This window comes from Ranitomeya variabilis, chromosome 2, assembly GCF_051348905.1.
Source record: "Ranitomeya variabilis isolate aRanVar5 chromosome 2, aRanVar5.hap1, whole genome shotgun sequence".
Taxonomy (NCBI): domain Eukaryota; kingdom Metazoa; phylum Chordata; class Amphibia; order Anura; family Dendrobatidae; genus Ranitomeya; species Ranitomeya variabilis.
The window spans coordinates 6,098,510-6,112,762 of record NC_135233.1 but is presented as its reverse complement, the minus strand read 5'-3'; positions in this window follow the sequence as shown (position 1 = coordinate 6,112,762).

Below are 14,253 nucleotides of genomic sequence, written 5' to 3'. Positions count from 1 at the left end.
TAGTATTGCGGGTGTAGTAAGATGACGCGGTCTGTACAGATGTAGTATTGCGGGTGTAGTAAGATGACGCGGTCTGTACAGATGTAGTGCGGGTGTAGTAAGATGACGCGGTCTGTACAGATGTAGTGCGGATGTAGTAAGATGACGCGGTCTGTACAGATGTAGTAGTGCGGGTCTAGTAAGATGACGCGGTCTGTACAGATGTAGTAGTGCGGGTGTAGTAAGATGACGCGGTCTGTACAGATGTAGTAGTACGGGTGTAGTAAGATGACGCGGTCTGTACAGATGTAGTAGTGCGGGTGTAGTAAGATGGTGCGGTCTGTACAGATGTAGTGCGGGTGTAGTAAGATGACACGGTCTGTACAGATGTAGTAGTGCGGGTGTAGTAAGATGACGCGGTCTGTACAGATGTAGTAGTGCGGGTGTAGTAAGATGGTGCGGTCTGTACAGATGTAGTGCGGGTGTAGTAAGATGGTGCGGTCTGTACAGATGTAGTAGTACGGGTGTAGTAAGATGACGCGGTCTGTACAGATGTAGTAGTGCGGGTGTAGTAAGATGGTGCGGTCTGTACAGATGTAGTAGTGCGGGTGTAGTAAGATGACGCGGTCTGTACAGATGTAGTGCGGGTGTAGTAAGATGACGCGGTCTGTACAGATGTAGTGCGGGTGTAGTAAGATGGTGCGGTCTGTACAGATGTAGTGCGGGTGTAGTAAGATGGTGCGGTCTGTACAGATGTAGTAGTACGGGTGTAGTAAGATGACGCGGTCTGTACAGATGTAGTAGTACGGGTGTAGTAAGATGACGCGGTCTGTACAGATGTAGTAGTGCGGGTGCAGTAAGATGACGCGGTCTGTACAGATGTAGTAGTGCGGGTGTAGTAAGATGGTGCGGTCTGTACAGATGTAGTGCGGGTGTAGTAAGATGACGCGGTCTGTACAGATGTAGTGCGGGTGTAGTAAGATGACGCGGTCTGTACAGATGTAGTGCGGGTGTAGTAAGATGACGCGGTCTGTACAGATGTAGTAGTGTGGGTGTAGTAAGATGACACGGTCTGTACAGATGTAGTGCGGGTGTAGTAAGATGACGCGGTCTGTACAGATGTAGTAGTGCGGGTGTAGTAAGATGACGCGGTCTGTACAGATGTAGTAGTGTGGGTGTAGTAAGATGGCGCGGTCTGTACAGATGTAGTAGTGCGGTGTAGTAAGATGACGCGGTCTGTACAGATGTAGTGCGGGTGTAGTAAGATGACGCGGTCTGTACAGATGTAGTAGTGCGGGTGTAGTAAGATGACGCGGTCTGTACAGATGTAGTGCGGGTGTAGTAAGATGGCGCGGTCTGTACAGATGTAGTAGTGCAGGTGTAGTAAGATGGCGCGGTCTGTACAGATGTAGTAGTGCGGGTGTAGTAAGATGGCGCGGTCTGTACAGATGTAGTGCGGGTGTAGTAAGAAGGCGTGGTCTGTACAGATGTAGTAGTGCGGGTGTAGTAAGATGACGCGGTCTGTACAGATGTAGTAGTGCGGGTGTAGTAAGATGACGCGGTCTGTACAGATGTAGTGCGGGTGTAGTAAGATGACGCGGTCTGTACAGATGTAGTGCGGGTGTAGTAAGATGGCGCGGTCTGTACAGATGTAGTAGTGCGGGTGTAGTAAGATGACGCGGTCTGTACAGATGTAGTAGTGCGGGTGTAGTAAGATGACGCGGTCTGTACAGATGTAGTAGTGTGGGTGTAGTAAGATGACGCGGTCTGTACAGATGTAGTGCGGGTGTAGTAAGATGGCGCGGTCTGTACAGATGTAGTAGTGCGGGTGTAGTAAGATGGCGCGGTCTGTACAGATGTAGTGTGGGTGTAGTAAGATGACGCGGTCTGTACAGATGTAGTAGTGCGGGTGTAGTAAGATGGCGCGGTCTGTACAGATGTAGTAGTGCGGGTGTAGTAAGATGACGCGGTCTGTACAGATGTAGTAGTGCGGGTGTAGTAAGATGACGCGGTCTGTACAGATGTAGTAGTGCGGGTGTAGTAAGATGACGCGGTCTGTACAGATGTAGTGTGGGTGTAGTAAGATGACGCGGTCTGTACAGATGTAGTGCGGGTGTAGTAAGATGACGCGGTCTGTACAGATGTAGTAGTGCGGGTGTAGTAAGATGGCGCGGTCTGTACAGATGTAGTAGTGCGGGTGTAGTAAGATGACGCGGTCTGTACAGATGTAGTAGTGCGGGTGTAGTAAGATGACGCGGTCTGTACAGATGTAGTAGTGCGGGTGTAGTAAGATGGTGCGGTCTGTACAGATGTAGTAGTGCGGGTGTAGTAAGATGGCGCGGTCTGTACAGATGTAGTAGTGCGGGTGTAGTAAGATGACGCGGTCTGTACAGATGTAGTAGTGCGGGTGTAGTAAGATGACGCGGTCTGTACAGATGTAGTAGTGCGGGTGTAGTAAGATGGCGCGGTCTGTACAGATGTAGTAGTGCGGGTGTAGTAAGATGACGCGGTCTGTACAGATGTAGTAGTGCGGGTGTAGTAAGATGACGCGGTCTGTACAGATGTAGTAGTGTGGGTGTAGTAAGATGACGCGGTCTGTACAGATGTAGTAGTACGGGTGTAGTAAGATGACGCGGTCTGTACAGATGTAGTAGTGCGGGTGTAGTAAGATGACGCGGTCTGTACAGATGTAGTAGTGCGGGTGTAGTAAGATGACGCGGTCTGTACAGATGTAGTAGTACGGGTGTAGTAAGATGACGTGGTCTGTACAGATGTAGTAGTGCGGGTGTAGTAAGATGACGCGGTCTGTACAGATGTAGTGCGGGTGTAGTAAGATGACGCGGTCTGTACAGATGTAGTGCGGGTGTAGTAAGATGGTGCGGTCTGTACAGATGTAGTGCGGGTGTAGTAAGATGACGCGGTCTGTACAGATGTAGTAGTGCGGGTGTAGTAAGATGACGCGGTCTGTACAGATGTAGTGCGGGTGTAGTAAGATGACGCGGTCTGTACAGATGGAGTAGTACGGGTGTAGTAAGATGACGCGGTCTGTACAGATGTAGTAGTGCGGGTGTAGTAAGATGACGCGGTCTGTACAGATGTAGTAGTGTGGGTGTAGTAAGATGACGCGGTCTGTACAGATGTAGTAGTACGGGTGTAGTAAGATGACGCGGTCTGTACAGATGTAGTAGTGCGGGTGTAGTAAGATGACGCGGTCTGTACAGATGTAGTAGTGTGGGTGTAGTAAGATGACGCGGTCTGTACAGATGTAGTGCGGGTGTAGTAAGATGGTGCGGTCTGTACAGATGTAGTAGTGCGGGTGTAGTAAGATGACGCGGTCTGTACAGATGTAGTAGTGCGGGTGTAGTAAGATGACGCGGTCTGTACAGATGTAGTAGTGCGGGTGTAGTAAGATGGCGCGGTCTGTACAGATGTAGTGCGGGTGTAGTAAGATGACGCGGTCTGTACAGATGTAGTAGTGCGGGTGTAGTAAGATGACGCGGTCTGTACAGATGTAGTAGTGTGGGTGTAGTAAGATGACGCGGTCTGTACAGATGTAGTAGTACGGGTGTAGTAAGATGACGCGGTCTGTACAGATGTAGTAGTACGGGTGTAGTAAGATGACGCGGTCTGTACAGATGTAGTAGTGCGGGTGTAGTAAGATGGCGCAGTCTGTACAGATGTAGTAGTGCGGGTGTAGTAAGATGACGCGATCTGTACAGATGTAGTAGTGTGGGTGTAGTAAGATGACGCGGTCTGTACAGATGTAGTAGTGCGGGTGTAGTAAGATGACGCGGTCTGTACAGATGTAGTAGTGCGGGTGTAGTAAGATGACGCGGTCTGTACAGATGTAGTAGTGCGGGTGTAGTAAGATGACGCGGTCTGTACAGATGTAGTAGTGCGGGTGTAGTAAGATGACGCGGTCTGTACAGATGTAGTAGTGCGGGTGTAGTAAGATGACGCGGTCTGTACAGATGTAGTAGTGTGGGTGTAGTAACATGACGCGGTCTGTACAGATGTAGTAGTACGGGTGTAGTAAGATGACGCGGTCTGTACAGATGTAGTAGTGCGGGTGTAGTAAGATGACGCGGTCTGTACAGATGTAGTAGTGCGGGTGTAGTAAGATGACGCGGTCTGTACAGATGTAGTAGTGCGGGTGTAGTAAGATGACGCGGTCTGTACAGATGTAGTAGTGCGGGTGTAGTAAGATGACGCGGTCTGTACAGATGTAGTAGTGTGGGTGTAGTAAGATGACGCGGTCTGTACAGATGTAGTAGTACGGGTGTAGTAAGATGACGCGGTCTGTACAGATGTAGTAGTGCGGGTGTAGTAAGATGACGCGGTCTGTACAGATGTAGTAGTGCGGGTGTAGTAAGATGACGCGGTCTGTACAGATGTAGTAGTACGGGTGTAGTAAGATGACGTGGTCTGTACAGATGTAGTAGTGCGGGTGTAGTAAGATGACGCGGTCTGTACAGATGTAGTGCGGGTGTAGTAAGATGACGCGGTCTGTACAGATGTAGTGCGGGTGTAGTAAGATGGTGCGGTCTGTACAGATGTAGTGCGGGTGTAGTAAGATGACGCGGTCTGTACAGATGTAGTAGTGCGGGTGTAGTAAGATGACGCGGTCTGTACAGATGTAGTGCGGGTGTAGTAAGATGACGCGGTCTGTACAGATGTAGTAGTACGGGTGTAGTAAGATGACGCGGTCTGTACAGATGTAGTAGTGCGGGTGTAGTAAGATGACGCGGTCTGTACAGATGTAGTAGTGTGGGTGTAGTAAGATGACGCGGTCTGTACAGATGTAGTAGTACGGGTGTAGTAAGATGACGCGGTCTGTACAGATGTAGTAGTGCGGGTGTAGTAAGATGACGCGGTCTGTACAGATGTAGTAGTGTGGGTGTAGTAAGATGACGCGGTCTGTACAGATGTAGTGCGGGTGTAGTAAGATGGTGCGGTCTGTACAGATGTAGTAGTGCGGGTGTAGTAAGATGACGCGGTCTGTACAGATGTAGTAGTGCGGGTGTAGTAAGATGACGCGGTCTGTACAGATGTAGTAGTGCGGGTGTAGTAAGATGGCGCGGTCTGTACAGATGTAGTGCGGGTGTAGTAAGATGACGCGGTCTGTACAGATGTAGTAGTGCGGGTGTAGTAAGATGACGCGGTCTGTACAGATGTAGTAGTGTGGGTGTAGTAAGATGACGCGGTCTGTACAGATGTAGTAGTACGGGTGTAGTAAGATGACGCGGTCTGTACAGATGTAGTAGTACGGGTGTAGTAAGATGACGCGGTCTGTACAGATGTAGTAGTGCGGGTGTAGTAAGATGGCGCAGTCTGTACAGATGTAGTAGTGCGGGTGTAGTAAGATGACGCGATCTGTACAGATGTAGTAGTGTGGGTGTAGTAAGATGACGCGGTCTGTACAGATGTAGTAGTGCGGGTGTAGTAAGATGACGCGGTCTGTACAGATGTAGTAGTGCGGGTGTAGTAAGATGACGCGGTCTGTACAGATGTAGTAGTGCGGGTGTAGTAAGATGACGCGGTCTGTACAGATGTAGTAGTGCGGGTGTAGTAAGATGACGCGGTCTGTACAGATGTAGTAGTGCGGGTGTAGTAAGATGACGCGGTCTGTACAGATGTAGTAGTGTGGGTGTAGTAACATGACGCGGTCTGTACAGATGTAGTAGTGCGGGTGTAGTAAGATGGCGCGGTCTGTACAGATGTAGTAGTGCGGGTGTAGTAAGATGATGCGGTCTGTACAGATGTAGTAGTGCGGGTGTAGTAAGATGGCGCGGTCTGTACAGATGTAGTAGTGCGGGTGTAGTAAGATGATGCGGTCTGTACAGATGTAGTAGTGCGGGTGTAGTAAGATGGCGCGGTCTGTACAGATGTAGTGCGGGTGTAGTAAGATGGCGCGGTCTGTACAGATGTAGTGCGGGTGTAGTAAGATGACGCGGTCTGTACAGATGTAGTAGTGCGGGTGTAGTAAGATGACGCGGTCTGTACAGATGTAGTAGTGCAGGTGTAGTAAGATGACGCGGTCTGTACAGATGTAGTAGTGCGGGTGTAGTAAGATGACGCGGTCTGTACAGATGTAGTAGGGCGGGTGTAGTAAGATGACGCGGTCTGTACAGATGTAGTAGTACGGGTGTAGTAAGATGACGCGGTCTGTACAGATGTAGTAGTGCGGGTGTAGTAAGATGGTGCGGTCTGTACAGATGTAGTGCGGGTGTAGTAAGATGACACGGTCTGTACAGATGTAGTAGTGCGGGTGTAGTAAGATGACGCGGTCTGTACAGATGTAGTAGTGCGGGTGTAGTAAGATGGTGCGGTCTGTACAGATGTAGTGCGGGTGTAGTAAGATGGTGCGGTCTGTACAGATGTAGTAGTACGGGTGTAGTAAGATGACGCGGTCTGTACAGATGTAGTAGTGCGGGTGTAGTAAGATGGTGCGGTCTGTACAGATGTAGTAGTGCGGGTGTAGTAAGATGACGCGGTCTGTACAGATGTAGTAGTGCGGGTGTAGTAAGATGGTGCGGTCTGTACAGATGTAGTGCGGGTGTAGTAAGATGGTGCGGTCTGTACAGATGTAGTAGTACGGGTGTAGTAAGATGACGCGGTCTGTACAGATGTAGTAGTACGGGTGTAGTAAGATGACGCGGTCTGTACAGATGTAGTAGTGCGGGTGCAGTAAGATGACGCGGTCTGTACAGATGTAGTAGTGCGGGTGTAGTAAGATGGTGCGGTCTGTACAGATGTAGTGCGGGTGTAGTAAGATGACGCGGTCTGTACAGATGTAGTGCGGGTGTAGTAAGATGACGCGGTCTGTACAGATGTAGTAGTGCGGGTGTAGTAAGATGACGCGGTCTGTACAGATGTAGTAGTGCGGGTGTAGTAAGATGACGCGGTCTGTACAGATGTAGTAGTGCAGGTGTAGTAAGATGACGCGGTCTGTACAGATGTAGTAGTGCGGGTGTAGTAAGATGACGCGGTCTGTACAGATGTAGCAATGCGGGTGTAGTAAGATGGTGCGGTCTGTACAGATGTAGTGCGGGTGTAGTAAGATGGCGCAGTCTGTACAGATGTAGTAGTGCGGGTGTAGTAAGATGACGCGGTCTGTACAGATGTAGTAGTGCGGGTGTAGTAAGATGATGCGGTCTGTACAGATGTAGTAGTGCGGGTGTAGTAAGATGATGCGGTCTGTACAGATGTAGTATTGCGGGTGTAGTAAGATGATGCGGTCTGTACAGATGTAGTGCGGGTGTAGTAAGATGACGCGGTCTGTACAGATGTAGTAGTGCGGGTCTAGTAAGATGACGCGGTCTGTACAGATGTAGTAGTGCGGGTGTAGTAAGATGACGCGGTCTGTACAGATGTAGTAGGGCGGGTGTAGTAAGATGACGCGGTCTGTACAGATGTAGTAGTACGGGTGTAGTAAGATGACGCGGTCTGTACAGATGTAGTAGTGCGGGTGTAGTAAGATGGTGCGGTCTGTACAGATGTAGTGCGGGTGTAGTAAGATGGTGCTTTCTGTACAGATGTAGTAGTACGGGTGTAGTAAGATGACGCGGTCTGTACAGATGTAGTAGTGCGGGTGTAGTAAGATGGTGCGGTCTGTACAGATGTAGTAGTGCGGGTGTAGTAAGATGACGCGGTCTGTACAGATGTAGTAGTGCGGGTGTAGTAAGATGGTGCGGTCTGTACAGATGTAGTGCGGGTGTAGTAAGATGGTGCGGTCTGTACAGATGTAGTAGTACGGGTGTAGTAAGATGACGCGGTCTGTACAGATGTAGTAGTGCGGGTGCAGTAAGATGACGCGGTCTGTACAGATGTAGTAGTGCGGGTGTAGTAAGATGGTGCGGTCTGTACAGATGTAGTGCGGGTGTAGTAAGATGACGCGGTCTGTACAGATGTAGTGCGGGTGTAGTAAGATGACGCGGTCTGTACAGATGTAGTGCGGGTGTAGTAAGATGACGCGGTCTGTACAGATGTAGTAGTGTGGGTGTAGTAAGATGACACGGTCTGTACAGATGTAGTGCGGGTGTAGTAAGATGACGCGGTCTGTACAGATGTAGTAGTGCGGGTGTAGTAAGATGACGCGGTCTGTACAGATGTAGTAGTGTGGGTGTAGTAAGATGGCGCGGTCTGTACAGATGTAGTAGTGTGGGTGTAGTAAGATGACGCGGTCTGTACAGATGTAGTGCGGGTGTAGTAAGATGACGCGGTCTGTACAGATGTAGTAGTGTGGGTGTAGTAAGATGGCGCGGTCTGTACAGATGTAGTGCGGGTGTAGTAAGATGGTGCGGTCTGTACAGATGTAGTGCGGGTGTAGTAAGATGACGCGGTCTGTACAGATGTTGTAGTGCGGGTGTAGTAAGATGACGCGGTCTGTACAGATGTAGTAGTGCGGGTGTAGTAAGATGACGCGGTCTGTACAGATGTAGTGCGGGTGTAGTAAGATGTTGCGGTCTGTACAGATGTAGTAGTGCAGGTGTATTAAGATGGCGCGGTCTGTACAGATGTAGTAGTGCGGGTGTAGTAAGATGGCGCGGTCTGTACAGATGTAGTGCGGGTGTAGTAAGAAGGCGTGGTCTGTACAGATGTAGTAGTGCGGGTGTAGTAAGATGACGCGGTCTGTACAGATGTAGTAGTGCGGGTGTAGTAAGATGACGCGGTCTGTACAGATGTAGTAGTGCGGGTGTAGTAAGATGGCGCGGTCTGTACAGATGTAGTGGTGCGGGTGTAGTAAGATGGTGCGGTCTGTACAGATGTAGTAGTGTGGGTGTAGTAAGATGACTCGGTCTGTACAGATGTAGTGCGGGTGTAGTAAGATGGCGCGGTCTGTACAGATGTAGTTGTGCGGGTGTAGTAAGATGACACGGTCTGTACAGATGTAGTAGTGCGGGTGTAGTAAGATGGCGCGGTCTGTACAGATGTAGTGGTGCGGGTGTAGTAAGATGGTGCGGTCTGTACAGATGTAGTGGTGCGGGTGTAGTAAGATGACGCGGTCTGTACAGATGTAGTGCGGGTGTAGTAAGATGGCGCGGTCTGTACAGATGTAGTTGTGCGGGTGTAGTAAGATGACACGGTCTGTACAGATGTAGTAGTGCGGGTGTAGTAAGATGACGCGGTCTGTACAGATGTAGTAGTGCGGGTGTAGTAAGATGGCGCGGTCTGTACAGATGTAGTGGTGCGGGTGTAGTAAGATGGTGCGGTCTGTACAGATGTAGTAGTGCGGGTGTAGTAAGATGACGCGGTCTGTACAGATGTAGTGCGGGTGTAGTAAGATGGCGCGGTCTGTACAGATGTAGTTGTGCGGGTGTAGTAAGATGACACGGTCTGTACAGATGTAGTAGTGCGGGTGTAGTAAGATGACGCGGTCTGTACAGATGTAGTAGTGCGGGTGTAGTAAGATGATGCGGTCTGTACAGATGTAGTGCGGGTGTAGTAAGATGACGCGGTCTGTACAGATGTAGTAGTGTGGGTGTAGTAAGATGACGCGGTCTGTACAGATGTAGTGCGGGTGTAGTAAGATGGCGCGGTCTGTACAGATGTAGTAGTGCGGGTGTAGTAAGATGGCGCGGTCTGTACAGATGTAGTGTGGGTGTAGTAAGATGACGCGGTCTGTACAGATGTAGTAGTGCGGGTGTAGTAAGATGGCGCGGTCTGTACAGATGTAGTAGTGCGGGTGTAGTAAGATGACGCGGTCTGTACAGATGTAGTAGTGCGGGTGTAGTAAGATGACGCGGTGTGTACAGATGTAGTGTGGGTGTAGTAAGATGACGCGGTCTGTACAGATGTAGTGCGGGTGTAGTAAGATGACGCGGTCTGTACAGATGTAGTAGTGCGGGTGTAGTAAGATGACACGGTCTGTACAGATGTAGTAGTGCGGGTGTAGTAAGATGACGCGGTCTGTACAGATGTAGTGTGGGTGTAGTAAGATGACGCGGTCTGTACAGATGTAGTGCGGGTGTAGTAAGATGACGCGGTCTGTACAGATGTAGTAGTGCGGGTGTAGTAAGATGGCGCGGTCTGTACAGATGTAGTAGTGCGGGTGTAGTAAGATGACGCGGTCTGTACAGATGTAGTAGTGCGGGTGTAGTAAGATGGCGCGGTCTGTACAGATGTAGTAGTGCGGGTGTAGTAAGATGACGCGGTCTGTACAGATGTAGTAGTGCGGGTGTAGTAAGATGGTGCGGTCTGTACAGATGTAGTGCGGGTGTAGTAAGATGACGCGGTCTGTACAGATGTAGTAGTGCGGGTGTAGTAAGATGGCGCGGTCTGTACAGATGTAGTGCGGGTGTAGTAAGATGACGCGGTCTGTACAGATGTAGTAGTGCGGGTGTAGTAAGATGACGCGGTCTGTACAGATGTAGTAGTGTGGGTGTAGTAAGATGACGCGGTCTGTACAGATGTAGTAGTGCGGGTGTAGTAAGATGGCGCGGTCTGTACAGATGTAGTGCGGGTGTAGTAAGATGACGCGGTCTGTACAGATGTAGTAGTGCGGGTGTAGTAAGATGACGCGGTCTGTACAGATGTAGTAGTGTGGGTGTAGTAAGATGACGCGGTCTGTACAGATGTAGTAGTGCGGGTGTAGTAAGATGACGCGGTCTGTACAGATGTAGTGGTGCGGGTGTAGTAAGATGACGCGGTCTGTACAGATGTAGTGGTGCGGGTGTAGTAAGATGACGCGGTCTGTACAGATGTAGTAGTGCGGGTGTAGTAAGATGACACGGTCTGTACAGATGTAGTAGTGCGGGTGTAGTAAGATGACGCGGTCTGTACAGATGTAGTAGTGCGGGTGTAGTAAGATGACGCGGTCTGTACAGATGTAGTAGTGTGGGTGTAGTAAGATGACGCGGTCTGTACAGATGTAGTGCGGGTGTAGTAAGATGGTGCGGTCTGTACAGATGTAGTGCGGGTGTAGTAAGATGACGCGGTCTGTACAGATGTAGTAGTGCGGGTGTAGTAAGATGACGCGGTCTGTACAGATGTAGTGCGGGTGTAGTAAGATGACGCGGTCTGTACAGATGTAGTAGTGCGGGTGTAGTAAGATGACGCGGTCTGTACAGATGTAGTAGTGTGGGTGTAGTAAGATGACGCGGTCTGTACAGATGTAGTAGTACGGGTGTAGTAAGATGACGCGGTCTGTACAGATGTAGTAGTGCGGGTGTAGTAAGATGACGCGGTCTGTACAGATGTAGTAGTGTGGGTGTAGTAAGATGACGCGGTCTGTACAGATGTAGTGCGGGTGTAGTAAGATGGCGCGGTCTGTACAGATGTAGTGCGGGTGTAGTAAGATGACGCGATCTGTACAGATGTAGTAGTACGGGTGTAGTAAGATGACGCGGTCTGTACAGATGTAGTAGTGCGGGTGTAGTAAGATGATGCGGTCTGTACAGATGTAGTAGTGTGGGTGTAGTAAGATGGCGCGGTCTGTACAGATGTAGTAGTGTGGGTGTAGTAAGATGACGCGGTCTGTACAGATGTAGTAGTGCAGGTGTAGTAAGATGACGCGGTCTGTACAGATGTAGTAGTGCGGGTGTAGTAAGATGACGCGGTCTGTACAGATGTAGTAGTGCGGGTGTAGTAAGATGACGCGGTCTGTACAGATGTAGTAGTGTGGGTGTAGTAAGATGACGCGGTCTGTACAGATGTAGTGCGGGTGTAGTAAGATGGTGCGGTCTGTACAGATGTAGTAGTGCGGGTGTAGTAAGATGACGCGGTCTGTACAGATGTAGTAGTGCGGGTGTAGTAAGATGACGCGGTCTGTACAGATGTAGTAGTGTGGGTGTAGTAAGATGACGCGGTCTGTACAGATGTAGTGCGGGTGTAGTAAGATGGCGCGGTCTGTACAGATGTAGTGCGGGTGTAGTAAGATGACGCGATCTGTACAGATGTAGTAGTACGGGTGTAGTAAGATGACGCGGTCTGTACAGATGTAGTAGTGTGGGTGTAGTAAGATGACGCGGTCTGTACAGATGTAGTGCGGGTGTAGTAAGATGGCGCGGTCTGTACAGATGTAGTGCGGGTGTAGTAAGATGACGCGATCTGTACAGATGTAGTAGTGCGGGTGTAGTAAGATGACGCGGTCTGTACAGATGTAGTAGTGCGGGTGTAGTAAGATGACGCGGTCTGTACAGATGTAGTAGTTCGGGTGTAGTAAGATGACGCGGTCTGTACAGATGTAGTAGTACGGGTGTAGTAAGATGATGCGGTCTGTACAGATGTAGTAGTGCGGGTGTAGTAAGATGACGCGGTGTGTACAGATGTAGTGCGGGTGTAGTAAGATGACGCGGTCTGTACAGATGTAGTAGTGCGGGTGTAGTAAGATGGCGCGGTCTGTACAGATGTAGTGCGGGTGTAGTAAGATGACGCGGTCTGTACAGATGTAGTAGTGCGGGTGTAGTAAGATGACGCAGTCTGTACAGATGTAGTAGTGTGGGTGTAGTAAGATGACGCGGTCTGTACAGATGTAGTAGTACGGGTGTAGTAAGATGACGCGGTCTGTACAGATGTAGTAGTGCGGGTGTAGTAAGATGACGCGATCTGTACAGATGTAGTAGTGCGGGTGTAGTAAGATGGTGCGGTCTGTACAGATGTAGTGGTGCGGGTGTAGTAAGATGACGCGATCTGTACAGATGTAGTAGTGCGGGTGTAGTAAGATGACGCGGTCTGTACAGATGTAGTAGTGCGGGTGTAGTAAGATGACGCGGTCTGTACAGATGTAGTAGTACGGGTGTAGTAAGATGACGCGGTCTGTACAGATGTAGTAGTGCGGGTGTAGTAAGATGACGCGATCTGTACAGATGTAGTAGTGCGGGTGTAGTAAGATGACGCGGTCTGTACAGATGTAGTGGTGCGGGTGTAGTAAGATGACGCGATCTGTACAGATGTAGTAGTGCGGGTGTAGTAAGATGACGCGGTCTGTACAGATGTAGTAGTGCGGGTGTAGTAAGATGACGCGGTCTGTACAGATGTAGTAGTTCGGGTGTAGTAAGATGACGCGGTCTGTACAGATGTAGTAGTACGGGTGTAGTAAGATGATGCGGTCTGTACAGATGTAGTAGTGCGGGTGTAGTAAGATGACGCGGTGTGTACAGATGTAGTGCGGGTGTAGTAAGATGACGCGGTCTGTACAGATGTAGTAGTGCGGGTGTAGTAAGATGGCGCGGTCTGTACAGATGTAGTGCGGGTGTAGTAAGATGACGCGGTCTGTACAGATGTAGTAGTGCGGGTGTAGTAAGATGACGCGGTCTGTACAGATGTAGTAGTGTGGGTGTAGTAAGATGACGCGGTCTGTACAGATGTAGTAGTACGGGTGTAGTAAGATGACGCGGTCTGTACAGATGTAGTAGTGCGGGTGTAGTAAGATGACGCGATCTGTACAGATGTAGTAGTGCGGGTGTAGTAAGATGGTGCGGTCTGTACAGATGTAGTAGTGCGGGTGTAGTAAGATGGCGCGGTCTGTACAGATGTAGTAGTGCGGTGTAGTAAGATGACGCGGTCTGTACAGATGTAGTAGTGCGGGTGTAGTAAGATGACGCGGTCTGTACAGATGTAGTAGTGCGGGTGTAGTAAGATGACGCGGTCTGTACAGATGTAGTAGTGTGGGTGTAGTAAGATGACGCGGTCTGTACAGATGTAGTGCGGGTGTAGTAAGATGGTGCGGTCTGTACAGATGTAGTAGTACGGGTGTAGTAAGATGATGCGGTCTGTACAGATGTAGTAGTGCGGGTGTAGTAAGATGACGCGGTGTGTACAGATGTAGTGCGGGTGTAGTAAGATGACGCGGTCTGTACAGATGTAGTAGTGCGGGTGTAGTAAGATGGCGCGGTCTGTACAGATGTAGTGCGGGTGTAGTAAGATGACGCGGTCTGTACAGATGTAGTAGTGCGGGTGTAGTAAGATGACGCGGTCTGTACAGATGTAGTAGTGCGGGTGTAGTAAGATGACGCGGTCTGTACAGATGTAGTAGTGCGGGTGTAGTAAGATGGTGCGGTCTGTACAGATGTAGTAGTACGGGTGTAGTAAGATGATGCGGTCTGTACAGATGTAGTAGTGCGGGTGTAGTAAGATGACGCGGTGTGTACAGATGTAGTGCGGGTGTAGTAAGATGACGCGGTCTGTACAGATGTAGTAGTGCGGGTGTAGTAAGATGGCGCGGTCTGTACAGATGTAGTAGTGCGGGTGTAGTAAGATGGTGCGGTCTGTACAGATGTAGTAGTGCGGGTGTAGTAAGATGGTGCGGTCTGTACAGATGTAGTAGTGCGGGTG